Raw genomic sequence first — 17,277 nt, forward strand, 5'->3', positions numbered from 1 at the left:
AAATGTCATTTGGAAAAAGGAAGTAGTACATCTAGGACAGAACAAAGAAGAAACTATGAAGAAACAGAAGAGGAAGATGAGTTTGTTGAGAGAGAGAGAAAGGAAAGTGGCTACAGAACAAAGGTTAAAGGGAACTTAAGGAAGAAGATATTCAAGAGTTTGCACAGGAGTTTGAGAATTGAAGAGTGTGGCACCTAGCAGGAGTGGGGGAAAGGAATATAGAAGGTCATAGTACATTTAAGGTTGTTTCCAGTCTGTGTATGTGAAACTGGACCAAGGGCTCAAGGAAATTCTCTGTGGGTCAATAGATACCATGAAAAAAGAGGCCATCCATGAAGAAGAGGAAGAGGTCAATCAGGGTTGTGCTTGATGATCCCTCTGCTGAGGAATGCCAAATTAGGTCATTTGTCAAATAATATAGAGGTCTGCTTTTTTTTCCTGGACCCTGTATCTTGTATGTGATATTGACCCTTCTCAGAATTATCAAACCCATTGGAAACTGTCTATTTCCATTGATTCTCATGGGGCCAAATAATTCAGTGAGGAAAAAAACAAAATATAATGCTAGAGATTATGATGTCCTGCTAAAAATAGCAACAGCAATAAATAACAAACAAAACACCATAACAGCAGTCTTTGTTTTCACTACTATTACACATCTATTCTTAGTAGGTGCTATAATGACAATTAAATATAATTTGTACCCATCAATTTAATATTTACGTGAGAATTTCCTCACGGAAATCCTATGAGAAAGGTAAGAAAAGCATAATTATCTTTATTTTATAGACTACTTTGTACCCCAAAAAGTTAAATAATTTCCTGATTGCTCATAGTAAGCAAATGGCAGAAAAGTAGAAATTCACCATTGTACTTGAGTAACTCCACTAGCTCCCTGTGCATCTGGAGCCACCATTTTGGTGAAGCACCAAAACTAGCCTCACATGAAACTGTGAGTTACTTGAGAATATGGACTGGTTATTTTTTGCTTATTTTTTTTTATCCTAGTGCTTAGAAGAATGTCTGGCACATGGTAGTTGATTAATCAATGTTTATTGACCACTGACACATTCTCCATGATGACTATGCAGAGCAACTTCCCTTCCTTTTGTTCTCCACACACATAACTTTTTAGTTAACATTTTATGTTGTATTCCACTATGAGAATGTAAGTTCCTGTGGGGCAGCTAGGTGGCGCAGTGAATAGAGGACTGGCCCTAGAGTCGGGAGGACCTGACTTCAAATCTGACCTCAGACACTTACTTAACACTTACTAGCTATGTGACCTTGAGCAACTCACTTAACCCCAATTGCCCTGCAAAAAAGCAAATAAAAAAAAAGAATTTAAGTTCCATGAGGACAAGGAATATCATTCTTTTTGCTTATATTTATAATAATAACATTAACATAGTGCCTGCCACATGGTTAACAATTAAGAAATTATTAACTAAGCAAAATAAAATGTTGCTGTTTAGCACTTTAGGTTCTTCACCAAGAGATTCCACCTTATATTTCCAGAATGCTTTCACACAGCAATACATCACCTCTACTGCCATACAACCAAAGTAGTATGCATGTTATAACCACAAAATCATATTCCATCTCCTGTCTCTATCCTGTTGTCAAGACTTTTCTCAGTGTCCATAATGGTTTACTTCCTCATCTACTGCTCTTTGAATCTCTAGCTCCACTCAAGATTCAGCTCAAATGCTACTTCCTGAACAAGGTCCAATTTGCCTTAATTATCTCTGCTGCCCCCTCTATTTTTCTTTAGATTATTTAATATTTGCTATATCTATTGCTCCTCATGTTCTCATCCTCCTTTGAATCTAAAATCCTTCATAACAATCAATGTCTTGTTTTTGTCTTTACAATCCTAGTGCCTAAGATGGTAGCCAGCACATAGTATGTCCTTATTAAGTTCTTATTGAATTGTATTTATGTCCAATTCCAGTAAAAACACATTTTGGAATAACCATACTATTTTATTTTTTCTTCTAACACTGTAAAGTGTAATCCTTTTGGTTTGAGCTTAATGATGAAAATTATAATTAAGGCAGTAAGTTAGAAACATAATAAATCAGCAATTGTGTATGGTTTTCTATGCAAATTTATACTGAAAGAGGGTAGACTTGTGTTGATGGCTTCCTATGTCCTTTCATTTCTTTTGACTAGAACCTAATGTATTATTAAATTAAATTGTCACTTAAATGATTTCAGTACCCCTGTTAATCTGCCTAACTAAATTACCCTGTAGAAGAAAGCTATTGTTTTTATGCTTCGTGATTTCCCTCTTTTCTTCTGATACTTCTCTTTCCCCCATTTGTTTGCCACCATTTGATAGAATCAAGTTAGAATGGCAATTACAAACTATTCACAATGAAAAACAAAAATAAATAGATGAAGAATCCCCAAAGTATTATTCTAATGTGAGATAGAACCTAATTAAATTCAATTGCTGCTGACCACTATCCTACAATAAAGTCTATTTGCATATTTTTCCAATTTTTTTTCCTAAAGTTTGAGCACTTTCCTTCACATTATAAGGAGTCTAATGTCTTCTGTTGGGACTCTGAAATCATTTTAACTACTGGAAATATTGAGTTATTCAGAGGTTTAGTGTTAAAGAGTTTCCCAAATAATTAGTTTGATAGAGAACTTATGGAAAAGAAAATAAAATTAATTAGGATTGCACTTTGAGCTGGGGTTTTCATATAAAACTCATTCAATGGATAAATCCATTCTCTTGTTACTAACTCTGGAAGTAAAGAATGAAATAATCTATGAGGCACCTTAGAATTTGAATAAGCAATTGAACAATTAAGGGAATAACTAAGTAAATGTTTCTATAATCAATTAGTCAAGAAAGAAAGTTAATCATTGATGAGAGAAAAATAAAAGTGTTACTGTCTTTGTAATTTTAGCCACCATCCATTGAGTTACTTCCCTTTATTCATACCTCAATTCAGTCAAACAATGATTATTATTCCTAATATGACATTCTAAATCCCATCACCTGTTCTCCATGCCTTTCAATTCATTGTTCCCCATTCCTGGAAGGTCCTCTCTCCTCACATCTACCTTTATGAATACGTTCTTTTTTCAAAAATTTGCCTAAGTAGCATTTCCTTTATAAGCTCTTTCATTATCCATTAACCTGCTAATAACTCCCTCAAAAAATAAAAAAGATTTCTTGTATATGTTGTATATACTTACATATATGGATATATATACACATGTTCATATACACATACATGCATATACAGAGACACACAGAGACAAAGACACACACATATATGTATGTATGTATACACACACACACACACATATATATATGGGATCACTTTATTTATGCTTCTCTACCCACAATATAGTGCTTGGCACATAGTAGGTATTTAATAATGCTTGTTGATTAATTGACTGATGTATAGATGGAACTATCTTAAACTGAAATGATGACCTTTTTTCGTGGTAACATGATGTAATTTTATACTGAAAATTGGTTTGAATTTATTTCTCCATTCCAGATATACCTGACCTTATAAAGAGCAGATATATTTTCAGACTACAAAAACCACCCTACTGCCCTTTAGGTAGATAACTTTTTAAGTCCCTGCTGGTTTTAAATATTTGATACTATTAACATTTTACCCATTTTCCACTCTTCCAAATCCTATATTTCTACTGGTCCCCCTAAATCTTTTATTTTCTCATCTAAGTTTTTTTTTTTTTCCTCCATGTTAATCTTTTTCCCAAATATGCCAGGGCTGGCTTTATTTCTAGAACTCAATCATTTTGCTCAAGTCTCTTCCTTTTACCTCTCATTTTCAGCATATAATTATATTGAACCATAAGACTTCTCCCTTGTACTCTATGAACTTCATAGAAACCAGAGAAATTCTATTATAGAAGTTTCATTGCCATGAGTTATAATTAAGACAAAGAGCATACCACAATTAGAAAAAAAGTTTTCTTCTCAGGCAGATGATAAAAAAAAAACATCCCTATGATGCATAGCTTTTCATTAGACTTAAATAAAATAGGTATTCAAATTTTCTCAGTATATGCAATATCTATTACAAAGCCACCTACAATAATACAAATGATTCTAAGTAATGACATTGTAGAATGGTAGATTTTTCTTATCGGTTTAGAGTAAAATATATATGCTTTCTATTGATATTTAGAAATGATCTGATTTATTGAAAATATATAAAAGGTTTATTCAATTATCTCCCACTGAAATCCTTCCTCTTTGGGGATGAAAAGGTGATGTGTATTTGTAGAAGTAGTACTTAAAAACAAACACATTCCAGGACACTTTCCTTTCATCTGCAAGCATCTGCCATGCTGCAAACAAACAAAGAAAAAAGGTTTATTGACATTCATTGAAAGAAAACATCTGCAGTAGAAGCAGGGTCAAGGACATAGCAGTGAAAAAAGGTAAGTTAATTAATACAGAATTTGGCCATTATTGTTGTCTTCTAATAGAACCAGAACAGTTAATATCCAGGCTTTTGATTTTGAAAAAAAAGATTATTTCAATTCTAACAATCAATCAATTCAAAGACTGCCATTCTTTTACTAAAACCCAATGGCAAATGAACCCATTTATTCACCAGAAGCCAGAAACCCACCTACTGAAGCACATGATACTAATAACATCTGTTCTTCTTTGCTAAGCTCTCCAAGCACTGGCACCAAGACTAATTGAAATCTGTTTGGAGAATTGTGGTATGCTTTGTTGGCTCTGGTAATGCCTATAAAAATCAGAATTTATTTAAGTCCAAATTATACTTCCTACTAAAATGATAAGAAAAATGGTTTTTAATAGAAACACTATCAAAAATTAAACATTTCATTTAATCAAATTCTAACAAAATAGAATTTGTGACTATTTGAAACAGAAAAAGCTCAAGTTTATTTGTATGTTAAGTGCAAATGAAGGGTCTGATAAAGTTAACAATGAACATTAGGGAAAAAAAACAAAGATCATAAAGATCAACTTTAATGTGCTTTATATAGCAATATATTTTCAAGGAATTATTTATATATGAATGAATATGGTTCACTACAAAATCTGATTTTGTTTAATAGATCCACAATATTCTCTACTTGCATATGCTATAATATAGTTTAATTTGAGCCCCTAAATTATTTAAGAACACTCCTCCAAGTATTGTTCCTTGAGAGTAGAGACATCAGAACATCATTATTACACTCTCAGACAAGATCTTCATTACCATTTGTCATTCCTAAAAATCTGAATGTTATCAATTTTGTTATTCTTTGATTCACAAATAAAGACCACAGGACTTACCTAATGAGATGCCCTTGCTCTACAAAGAATATTTGGTGTGACATATTTTCACTTTGTCAGTCATTGATGGGCAAATAACACAAGTTTATGCAACAAAACAATTTAGGAAACAGAAATCAAAGCAAAAAATTCCCTGTCATTGTAATAAGAATGTAAATTTTAAAGATCTTCCCTGCCCCTAGGCTAATGTGCACCTGAAGCCTGGGGTGGGGGAGGCTTGTTTTTCAGTAGATACTTCTTGATTGGCCAGTGAGTCAATAAGGTTGTTACATTCTCTGAGCCAGGAGAAGGCTATATAAGCCCTGATGTGTAGCTTTGTTTTTGGGACTCACTTTGAGAAGTGTTCTGTGATTTGATCTGAATTCTGGGAAGTCGTTGTTGAGAGTCCCCCGGCTTTGAAAAACCCAGAATGTGGAAACCCAGATGTTGACTGGGTATGGATGTAATGGTTGGACAGTTTGGAAATCTGTCTACTTGATGTTTCTGTCTTGATAATTATACCTGTATATTTTGAAGTTTGGGGTGCTGACCTTTTTCCCCTGAACAAGGTAAACGATATATGTCTGACTGATTTAAATAAGCTTGTTAACCCATTTTGAGTTGCTTTCCTTTAACAAAGCAGATCCAAGAACCTGTGTGAGCAGGCACCTTGGGAACACTGGGGTGCTTGCTGCTACAGTCATATAGTCCTATATGAGTTATATGGTTGTTACCCTTGGATTCACACACCAGTGTATAGAGGGCTCATGAATGGGGAAAAATACATCTATATTTTTATTGGCTTGTAAATGAAATTCAGCATTTCCTTCAATTATTTCAAAATATAATTATGAAATATACTCCACTTCCTTCAATAGACCTCAAAGAGGCCTATAATACTCTTCCCCTCACTCCTATCAGACAAAAAACTTAACTTGGCTGTGGAATGCCATTTATTGGTCTACAGTCATATCTCCCTGATAGTCTGAGAAGAGCGTTCAGAACCAGACCTCCAGAAGTGTCAGAGGTGTCTTTGATGCTGATTTTCATAAACTCCAACTAATTAAGCTGAGTGCCAGCAGCAACTGCTCAGAGATTTCTTCAATTGAAGTATCTGTGTAGTTATTTTTCTTCCATGACATATCTGTGCCCTTTCACTTCCTTGGTCTTTCTGAACAACAAGCCATGCTTTCTCCCATTTATATGGATCTATTTAGTTCCCACTACCCATGTTTCCCCGATAATAAGACCTATCCCAAAAATAAGCCCTCCCCTTACTGTGTAAGATTCCTCTAAAATAAGCCCTCCCCCTAAAATAAGCCCTATTGAGATTGCTACTGTAGTGAAGGTGATCCTCTGTACTACATGCTACATTACGGTACCCTCTATATGCAGCGTCACCCCCCCCTGCCCCGGGTGAAACGCACACCACGCTCCGAGCTGCATCCAATCAGAGCTGCAGTAGTGAGCACGTCATCCTGTTCTTCCCCAATGATTTGCTTGCTGGCGCCATTGAGAGCAGTGCCGCAGAGGAGAGCTGAGGCAGGACAACATAAGCCCTCCCCTGAAAATAAGTCCTCTGGTGTTTTTCTTTCCAAAAAAATAATAAGACAGTGTCTTATTATCGGGGAAACACGGTATGCATGTGTGAACTGGATTCCTTCCTTTTTGTCAGCTACAACAATTTGGCCTTTCTAACAAAACACTTGAAAGTGATAAAATGGAACTCCTTTAAAAATTAAATATGCTAAAGTTCTGCCCAAGCTTGCACAATAAGTAATGTGTTTGAAAAAATTAATTAGTAAAGAATATACTGACATGTAAAATTTTAAGATATGAAGATTGATATGGGAGGGGGGGAAATACTCCCCAAGGTTTTTTGCTTGTTTGTTTGTTTTATCATCTTATTGAGTGATATCATGGAAATATTCACTGGGTGTATTTATGTGTATAGTCATAAGGGATTTACTGAAGCCCCAATAGACCCATGTAAACTTTCATTTACTTGGTTCCAGATGGATATGTAGTAGCATGGAAAGAATTGGGGGAATATTTATTAAAAAGTCCACCAGGACTTATACAAGCCTATTATTTTCATCCTGCAAATGAGATAATCTTTAACCTAGCAGACTACATGCCTAACTATTCCACATCTTGGGCAGTAGAAAGAAAAACAAAGTATATAGGATCATTTTTTCTAGACACACTATCATTTGGAAATTCTGGAAAACATTCTATCTAGAAATTTTTTAAGTACTAAAAGAGGTTAGATCTAAAAATACTAGAGGAGGCCTGCTTACAATTTGGGGGACAAGTATTTGGCAATATACCACTAGTGTTTTCATTTCATTACATGTTATCTAGTCATTAGATAGTACATAAAGCATATACATAAATTTATGAAAAGAAACAATATGTTATGTATATATATAATATATGTACAAAAATATGCAGAACATAAAGTAGTTTAATATGATGATTAATGAGGGAGAACTATAAAACTTGAGGGATCAAGAAGCATTTTGTAATATATATTGCCTGAGCTGAGGCTTGGTCATCATCTATGATGCAGATGTGAGGAAAAAGTTAATTCTAAGCATATATATATATGAGATGTGTATACATGTATAGATATATGTATGTGTGTATTTGTGTGTATAGCATGAATAGACCAACATAAAGGCCCAGAGACAGAAGGAATGCTATGTGCAATGAACGGGACAAAGTCTAATTTGTCTGAATATTAACTAAGTGCCACAGTGGATAGTGTTGGACCTGGAGTTAGGAAGACTTTGCTTCAAATCCTTATTCAGAAATTAGATGGGCAAGTCACTTAATTGTTTACCTCTATTTCCTCATCTGCAAAATAGGGATAATAATAGCCACTACCTACAAGGTTTGCTGTGAGGGTCAAGTGAAATAATAATTGTAAAGTGCCTAGCACTTAGTAAGTGCTATATAAATGTTAGCTATTATTTTATTACTATTATTATTAAAATGTATAGTGACATTAGAAAGATTGTTTAGGACAATATTATGAAGGTTTTAATCTCCAAAGAAATTTATATTTGATCCAATAGAAAATATGAAACCACTAATCTGTACTTAGTAGGGATATCATGTTGTCAAATATGTAATTAAGGAAAATTCCATTAGCAGCTATAAGGAAGATGAAGACTTTGAGAAAGATATCAAAGAGGAAGCTATTACAATAGTTTATCATCAAAGGCGATAACAGTGAAGGAAGGTGATGGCATAAATGATATGAATGAAGGAGGTTTTGCAGATAGAGAAATGGCAAGATTTGAGTTGCAAGGGTTTTTGCATCTCATGAGGTGAGGAAAGTGAAGAGTCAAATATACTCCTAAGATTACAAACAGAGAATAGAAGAAAAAATTACTCCTTTGAAAGATTTAGGGAAGATCAGTAAATGTGGGAGTGGGAGACTGAAGGAGAAAACAAGTTCTACTTTGTATATATTATATGTACATAAATATGAATCTAAGAGATTTCTAGAACATCCATTTTAAAATTTTTAGTTGACAATTCATGATTTTGGTCTGTGCTCAGAAGAGACACTTGGGCTAGACATGTAGATCTGGGAATCCTCTAACAAGCAAAGGTGAGAAGTCATTGCATTCCACAAATGGGTGACAGTCTATGCAAAGGTGTATAGCCAGTAGATTGAGTATATATGTCAGTAACAGCAAGAGACCCCTTTGGTTAGACTATTCAATACATGAAGGGATATTCTGCCTTATAAGACTGAAAAGATAGGTCAGAGTCAGGTTGTGAAGGGTTTATTATACCAAATTGAGGAATTGGTATTCAATCCCAAAAGAAGCAATCAGAGTTGGTCTAACAGGACATGGAAATTAAAAAAAAATACTTTGAAAGCTTTGGAGATAATTAATTAGAGACAAGCACACTGATGAGGAAACTATTGTCATAGTCCTGGTAAAAGGTGTTGAGACCTGAACTGTAGTTGTATGAAAAGTGTAAGACTTTTTAGAAATGTGTTTACTATTCTGCCTTTCTTCCAGGAAATTCATTCTCTGAAAACTACATACACTCCTTATATTCCAGCTTTTCTGTCTGATATTTGTTAATGTGTTTTCCCTACTTTGTCTTCAGTTTGTATCCATTATGTTTGAATGATTTCTCTGTGTGAGTATTTCATTCAAGTACATTCGAAAAGCTCACTCGAGTTGATTTTCTCATGGTTAATTTCTCTATTTTGGTTAATAATTCTTTCACTATTTCTACAAGATAATTATTCTCTAGTTTAATTATGTATGGTCAAAAATATCCACAGACACTACTCTTGAATCATCAGTTATATTTTAAAGAGAAAGATGTGTGGTACTGAGTTTCTGGAAATCATCTCCCAAGAAACCCTCAGATCAAGTGGCCCAAACTTTATAAGACTTATTGTGTATATGAAAAGAAGTCATAAGTCAAAAGAAGGAGAATCAGTAACAAAGATTAGGGAACTCTAAAAGATAAAAAACCTTTGTGTGTATAAATAAATTGTATGAGACTCTTGGTCTCAGTGTCCTCATTGACAAAATGAGGACAGCATGTATTAGATTATCTCTCAGGGACCTTCCAGAAAAAAATTGATTTGGCATTTCAAAACTTTAGCTTGAATCTTTGAATTACTAAAGTTTACAAAGGTTTTCACACACCTTATTTCATTTAATCCTTACAAATAAGCATTAAGTAAATCAACATCTGTTTTCCCCACTTAACATATTTTTAAAATAAGGAACAAAAGTTTAAGTGATTTGACCAAGGTCAAGGGGCAAGTAAGTGAAAGATGAGAAGGGATGTAAGTGGAAGTTTGAAGGTGAAAATTGTTGTATAAAATTTATGTTTTCTAAGGTTCTTTCCAGTTTCCCATGTTACGCTCAGAGGTAGCGCTCAATATCAAGGACAATTATCTAAAAAGTAAACTCTTGGAAAATGTTCAATAATTTAATTACCACTCTCTCAGACTGCGGTAAATATGAAAAAGAAATCATTTTACACTAAAGAGTGATACAAAACCATTCACCATGGATGATCTTGAAGGTGAATTCTCTGAACCTCTTGATTTTCAGCAAAAATAAATCATGTTAAAATATTTTTAGCATTGATGTTGAAACATATTCTTTAAGATTATTGGAGATTATACTTCCTTTTGATAGAATTAGGGTTAAATATCCATATGAGCAGCCAGAGGTAAGCAACCTGAATCATCAGTCACATGAAATTATCAGGGCAATGAGAACTTTCCTTAAAGACTTAATAATTTCCTCAAAAAGTAGCTTTGCAGAATATCCAAGAAGGATATAGATCCATTTTCCTTTCAGTTTATTTTTCCTTCACTAATAGACAGTTATACTGCTTCACAGTAAGAAATGGCACTTATGATGAGATTTAAAGATTGTTAAAAGTCTACCTGACTAAAAACATTTTCCTCATTATATTCTGAAATCCCTAGTACTATCTAAACTCCTTAAATTATATTAAATGAGAGGTGGAGATATAGTGTAGATATATAATATGCATAATATGTAAAATATATGATCTAGAGCTTTAAGAGGATTCAGAAATTATAGAATATATATTTATGTCTAGAAAGATAGCATTTGCAATATTATTTTCTTTCTATTACCCAAGATTTTCTTGGCCAAACTTCTCATTTTATAGATAAAACAACACACAAACTAAGAAAAAGGTGATTTTGCCCAAGGTTATATTTTACAAAGCATTTTACATATACAATCATATATAAACCTCAAAACAAATCTATGGGGTATTTGCTATTATTTTCCTTGTTTCTCAAATGAGAAAATTAAGACTGAGAGAAGCTGTGGCTGGCAAGGTATCATGGGGTTATTAAGTTACTGAAACTAGACTCAAACCCAGGTCTTCCAAACTTGAAGCTCAGCATCTGATCCAGTAAAACCTGTAGTTTGTTGGATCAAATTATTATTTGATTATTCACATAATCACATTATTCAATCAATACCATTTTTGGACATCAAAGAGCCCATGGTATGAAGTAGTTGGAGATGGGAAAAGGGGTAATCAAAACAGCCTTGACTTAGAAATTAGAGAATTGGGTTCCTATTCATTTTGCTATTTAGTAGTGGTATAACATCATCATTATCATCATCATCATCATCATCATCATCATCATCATCATTTATATAGTTATTACTATATGCAGGCACTGTGTTAAGTGCTTTATGATAATTATCTTATTATTCTTCACAACACTGGCAGGTAGGTGTTATTATTATCCCCATTTTAGTGTTGAGGAAACTGAAGCAAACAGAAATTAAATGACTGCATAGGATCACAAAGCAGGTAAATGCCTGAGGCTGCAGGTGAACTCAGTTCTTTTTGAGTTCAGATCTACACTCTATCTGCTGTGCCACCCAGGTCCCTCAAAAAAACTTGGCAAAAAAAGGCCAAAAAAATACCAAAGACCTATTTTGCTAAGAACAACATTTTGCCTATGGTCTGTTTGGAGATAAAAATTGGAAAGATAACAACCAGGGTTCTCTCAAATAAATATAGATTCAAATTTATGAGGACATTGCAATCATATAATTCTCTATGATCAATATAGTTAGGATTACTGAATGAAATAATTATAATTAGCACAGTCTTGAAAATTAACAGGAACTTATTGGACTAAGGCAAAATAGTCTATTGCAGGGCAAAATAGAATCTGTTTATTCTAATTTGCATTCTAATTGCTTCCCCCTTCAGTAGAGCTGTCCTCAATGCAAATGTCCAAGGGGAGAATCTTCACATCTTCCCTATTAGCCACCCTTTGTAGGACATCAACTTGGCAGTGAAAGGGGGACAATAGTCAAGACTCAAGCAGATATCCAGTAGTAATGATCCTTCTCAATAATAATAAAGATAAATATGAGAGAATTTCAATTTAGACTACATTTTCCCCTTAATAAGGAGGAAAAGTGTATTAGTTTAGGGTTTTTTTTTGCTTGATATTTAATTTCTTATAGATTTTTCATTATTTAAAATTAAGTTTTCTTAATTTTTAAGATCCCCTGTGATGGGAACTGAATTCTACTTTAACAGAAAACTCAAATTTAAAAAAATGGGCAAAAAAGTGAAATTGAAACTGACCATAAAAATACTAAATTGTTTTCTCATAATTTTATTTTACCTTTCCTTTACTAATTATGAATTTTACAGTGATAATTAACTTTTTTTACAATATTCTTTTGTTTTTATTTAATAATGAACTATCATCAATCTTGTTAATTTTCTTAAGAAATATTTTAAATTTGTTTTTCAGTTGCAGAGTTTATTTTAATTTTTTTTCACCATTAATTTTTAATATTTCTTCCTTTGTACTTGTTTTAAAGAGGAATTTGTTATTTTACAAGGTTTATTTCATTCTCAATTTGATATGTTCCCTCCCCTATTGTTAATGTATATCTTCAGAGATATAAAGCTCCTTTCAGGGAAAATAGTAACTAAATTTCTTGTATTTTGGTTGGTTGACTAACTGCAATAAGTATCTTTGAAATAATTATCAATTGGTTTGCAATTTATGATTTATCCACTCATAGATCAATCCCATTTTTATTTGGTCTCTAAAGCTGCCAATTTCATTCATTGTTGTAAGTGGTTATTATTTTTTGTAGAGTTGTCTATAAAGATTGCATTTAATAATCCTCTACTTTTACATTTATTTATGGTTTCCTTATGTACTATCATGTGATCAGTTGTGTATCAAAAGTAAAATAATTAAATGTAACTACATTTTAAGATATTCCCATTAATTGTCAAAAGCATATGAATCTAAGTCTTTTCAACACTGAATTCAAATCTCTAATTTCATTATTTTTTTGGTTTTCAGTCATATTTATCAAGTTATGAAAGAGAAACATCATAGTCAACTATGCTTATCATAAAAGTATTTTGGCACTTATTTTTCTTTCCTTTTTAAATCAGTACTTAAATGCTTTATCATTACTTGCAATGAAAGACAATTTGGGGTCAAGGGTGACAGAGCCAACATGACACAGTAAAGAAACACTACATTTGACCTCTCCCAATATTCTCTTCCAAACACTTTTAAAAGAAGGAGTCAAATCAAATTCTGTAGCAGCTGGGATAACAAAAGGTTAGGGTGAGATATTCTTCTAGCCCAAGGAAACTTAGAAGGTTGGAAGAAAAGATATATGACACTGTGGTAGAAATTGGTCTGGATCCCAAATAGATGCAACACCAGTGACAGAACTTTGTGATGTTGATCACAGCAGTGGCAACTTTAGAAGCTCTCAAGCCAGAGACAGTAAGGAGAGATAATAGGGGACCCCTGTGTTGGCACTATTTATAGGATTAGATACTGTTTGATCATTTCATTGCTTACAGCCACTTCTGGGTCATGGTTTAGGGGTAAAAAGGATAACTTTCAGTAATGAAGTAGCAGGGGGTTTGGGCAACAGTATTGCTCACTATTCCAAGGGAACAAGGGTCCTAACAAGCAGTATTGATTCTGGAGCTAAGGAATTAGTGACCCTTCCTGGGTCATGATGAGAGTGCAGATGAGGAGAGCAGGGTTGGTTCATAACTCTCTTGAGATCACACTACCTTGGCAGTACTTCCAACCTCCAGAAACAACTAAGAAAAAAGCAATACTAAATCCTAAACTGGAAACAGGGCACCACTCTCTTCCTAACCCCTGTGATGGGAACTGAATTCAAATTTAAAATAACATTCAAAGTAAAAAAATTTTCTGGAAAAAAATGAGCAAAAAATAAAAAAAAGAAATCAATTATAAAAATTTACTATGTGGATAGAGCAGATGAAGAATAAATTCAGAAGAAGAAAATCATGTAAAACAACTAGCACCAGAGCCTCAGGAAAATAAAATGTGAATTGGTCAAAAGCCCAACAAGAATTTCTAGAAGTAGTAAAAATATTGTTCAAATAAAAGAAGTGGTAGAAAAATATAAAAAGAGAACAGCTTGATAAAAGAGGCATAAAAATACCTCCAAAACCCTTAAAAAAAAACATAACTGGCCACATAATAAAAGGATCAAATTTCACTAGTGAAAATGACTCCTAAACCAGCACAACTGGACAAATGGAAAAAAGAAGAGGTACAGAAGTTCACTGAAAAAAAGTATTTTTTCAGAAAAAAATTATAATTGGCCAACTGGAAGTTAATGACTCCATGAGAAATTAAAAAATAATAAAACAAAAAAAATAAGGAAAAAATACAAAATGCGAAGCATATCATTTTGTTTTAAATGACCTAGAAATTAGATTAGGGATAGATCAGGGACAGATATTCTAAGAATCACTGAACTGCTGAGAATGAAGATCATAGAAATGCTTGAAAAAATTATAAAGGAAAATTGTTCCAGGGGCAGATTCAAGATGGCATAGCAGAAGGAGGACCTCCCTGCTGCTCCAGGTTCCAGCTTCCCCAATCCATGTAAAAAGGGGACTCTGAACAAACTTTGGAGCTGCAGAACCCACAAAATGACACAGAGACGCTAACCTCCCACTGAGGACAGCCTGGCAGGCAGGCAGGAATTGGCCAGTGAAGTGATCTGGGAGCCAAGCCCAGGCCCACGCCAAGGATTTACCACAGGGCTAGCTTGACCAGCCTCTGGCCAGAGGGACTCCAGATCAGCAGCAGCTGTGGTCATTTCCAGATTTATCAAAATATATATGCAAAGGAAAAATTAAGAGGTCAGTGCAGTCTGGACTTTGGGATGCAGTAAGTGGGAGGGTGAGGTTTTGCCCCCCAGGGCAAGAAGCCTCTGAGAAACTGGTGCCACGTGGTAGCTTCATCTCCTTGCATGCAGAGTGTAGGGGGACCATTCACCGGTCTGAGGAGTAATTGCTCTTGCTTTAGCCTTCATGGATATGGATTGCAGTCTAGGGTGGAGGTCCTGGGGTGTGTGTCCAGCTTGCCAGAGCATGTATAGACCTCAGAGAAGGCACCCATCTAATACCTCCAGCAGCTGAGGAAAAACCCAGCTTTTGGGACAAAATCTCCCCCTGTCTGGTGGCAGAGTCCTACTGTGGCAAAAAGCCCAGGGGTCAGAGGGGCGACATAGCCAGGCAAAGGAAATAAAGTAGACAGAAGATTCCAAAATTAGACTCCTATTTTGGGGACAAAAAGGAGCAAAGCATGGAACAGGATGAAGACAGTGAATTCAGAACTCCTCCACCAAAAGCTTCAAAGGAAATTATGAGATGGTTACAGGCCATAGAGGACCTTAAGAAGCAGATAAGAGAAGTGGAGGAAAAATTGGGAATAGAAATGAGAATGACACAAGAAAATTATGAAAGTCAACAGCCTGACTAAGGAAGATCATACCTTAAAAAGTAGACTAACTCAAATGGCAAAAGAGGCTCAAAAAGGCAATGAGGAGAAGAAAGGCTTAACAAGCCTAATTTGCAAAATGGAAAAAGAATCTCAAAAGCTCAATGAGTAGAATCATTGCTTCAGAATTAGATTGGAGCAAATGGCAGCTAATGACTTTATGAGAAATCAAGATGTTGTTAAACAGATCCAAACAAATGAAAGAATAGAAGGCAATGTGAAATATCTCACTTGAAAATCAAAGGAAGAGATAAATAAAAAATTGAAACAACAAAAGAATTTATAAATAAAAATGGGAGCTAGTTTTATGGAAAAATATAAAGTATATAAACCATTCATTGATTTGACTTAAAAAAAAAGAATGAAAACCAAATTCCCAGTATCAAAAATGAAAAGAATAAATATGCCACCACTGAAAATTATGTTAAGTAATTATTAAAAGTTATTTTGCCCAGTTTTATCTACAAAATTGGTGCCAAGCTTTTCTTTGAGAGCAAAGGATAAACCACAAACTTTGAGTAGTTTGGGATGTCCTCCTAGGGACCCAAATGACCAGTTCCATTTGGACACCACAGCTTTTCTTCCTTCCTTCCTTCCTTCCTTCCTTCCTTCCTTCCTTCCTTCCTTCCTTCCTTCCTTCCTTCCTTCCTTCCTTCCTTCCTTCCTTCCTTCCTTCTCTCATGTTGCTTGAAAATGTATATGGGGGAGTTATGGTGATTTACTGCTTATTCCACCATCTTGGTTCCCAGAAGTCCCAACTGAGACTTTCTTAAAATGATAACAAGCAATTATCTGAAACCCAGAGCAGGCATTATCTATATTGAGGACAAATTAAAAGGCATCTTGATAAGATGAATTCTGAAATGAGAATATCCATTATCACCAATTTTATTCAATATAAGAAAATAAAAATGAATTGGAGGAATAAAACTAGGGGATGAAGAAACAAAACTGTCACACTTTGCACATAATATGTTGGTATACTTAGAGAACATTAGACAATCATCTACAGACTAGTTGAAACAACAAATTTAGCAAAGTTTCAGGATATAAAATAAACCCTCATAAGCCATCAGCATTCCTACATGTTACCAACAAATCTCAGCAGGAAGAGATAGAAAGATAAATTCCTTTTGAAATAACTGAAGACATTATAAAATACTTGGGAGTTTACCTGCCATGGAAATCCAGGAATAATATGAGGATAATTACAAAACATTTCACACAAATAATGACAGATCAAAACAATTGGAGAAACATTAATTATTCATATGATATAAATATCATTTTTCCCTTAATTTATTTATGCAGTGCCATACCTATCAAATTAGCAAATTATTTTATTGAACTAGAAAAAGCAATAGCAAAATTAATCTTGAAGACCTAAGATCAAGAATATAAACAGAATCAATAATAAAAAATGTGAAGGGATTTATCATAGCAGTACCAAATTTTAACTATATTTCAAAGTAGTAATCATAAAACACTTTATTACTGGTTAAGAAATAGAAGGTTCTTTTAAGAAAAAAAATTGGAGGATACTTTGTAATTACTCTTGTTGCTATGATATTTGAATCAATGCCTCTTCTAAGACTCAATTGGA

The 17,277-nt window shown here is 34.0% G+C and overlaps 1 pseudogene; it reads left to right on the top strand.

Moving 5' to 3' along the window:
- The first annotated feature begins 14,391 nt into the window (after positions 1-14,391).
- LOC138159184 (fructose-bisphosphate aldolase A pseudogene) overlaps positions 14,392-17,277 on the top strand; it is a 48,140-nt pseudogene continuing 45,254 nt past the window's right edge.

This window comes from Petaurus breviceps, unplaced genomic scaffold (genome assembly GCF_028583685.1).
Source record: "Petaurus breviceps papuanus isolate PSGF00001 unplaced genomic scaffold, PetGlider_PUasm1.0 175, whole genome shotgun sequence".
In the NCBI taxonomy this organism is placed as follows: Eukaryota; Metazoa; Chordata; class Mammalia; order Diprotodontia; family Petauridae; genus Petaurus; species Petaurus breviceps.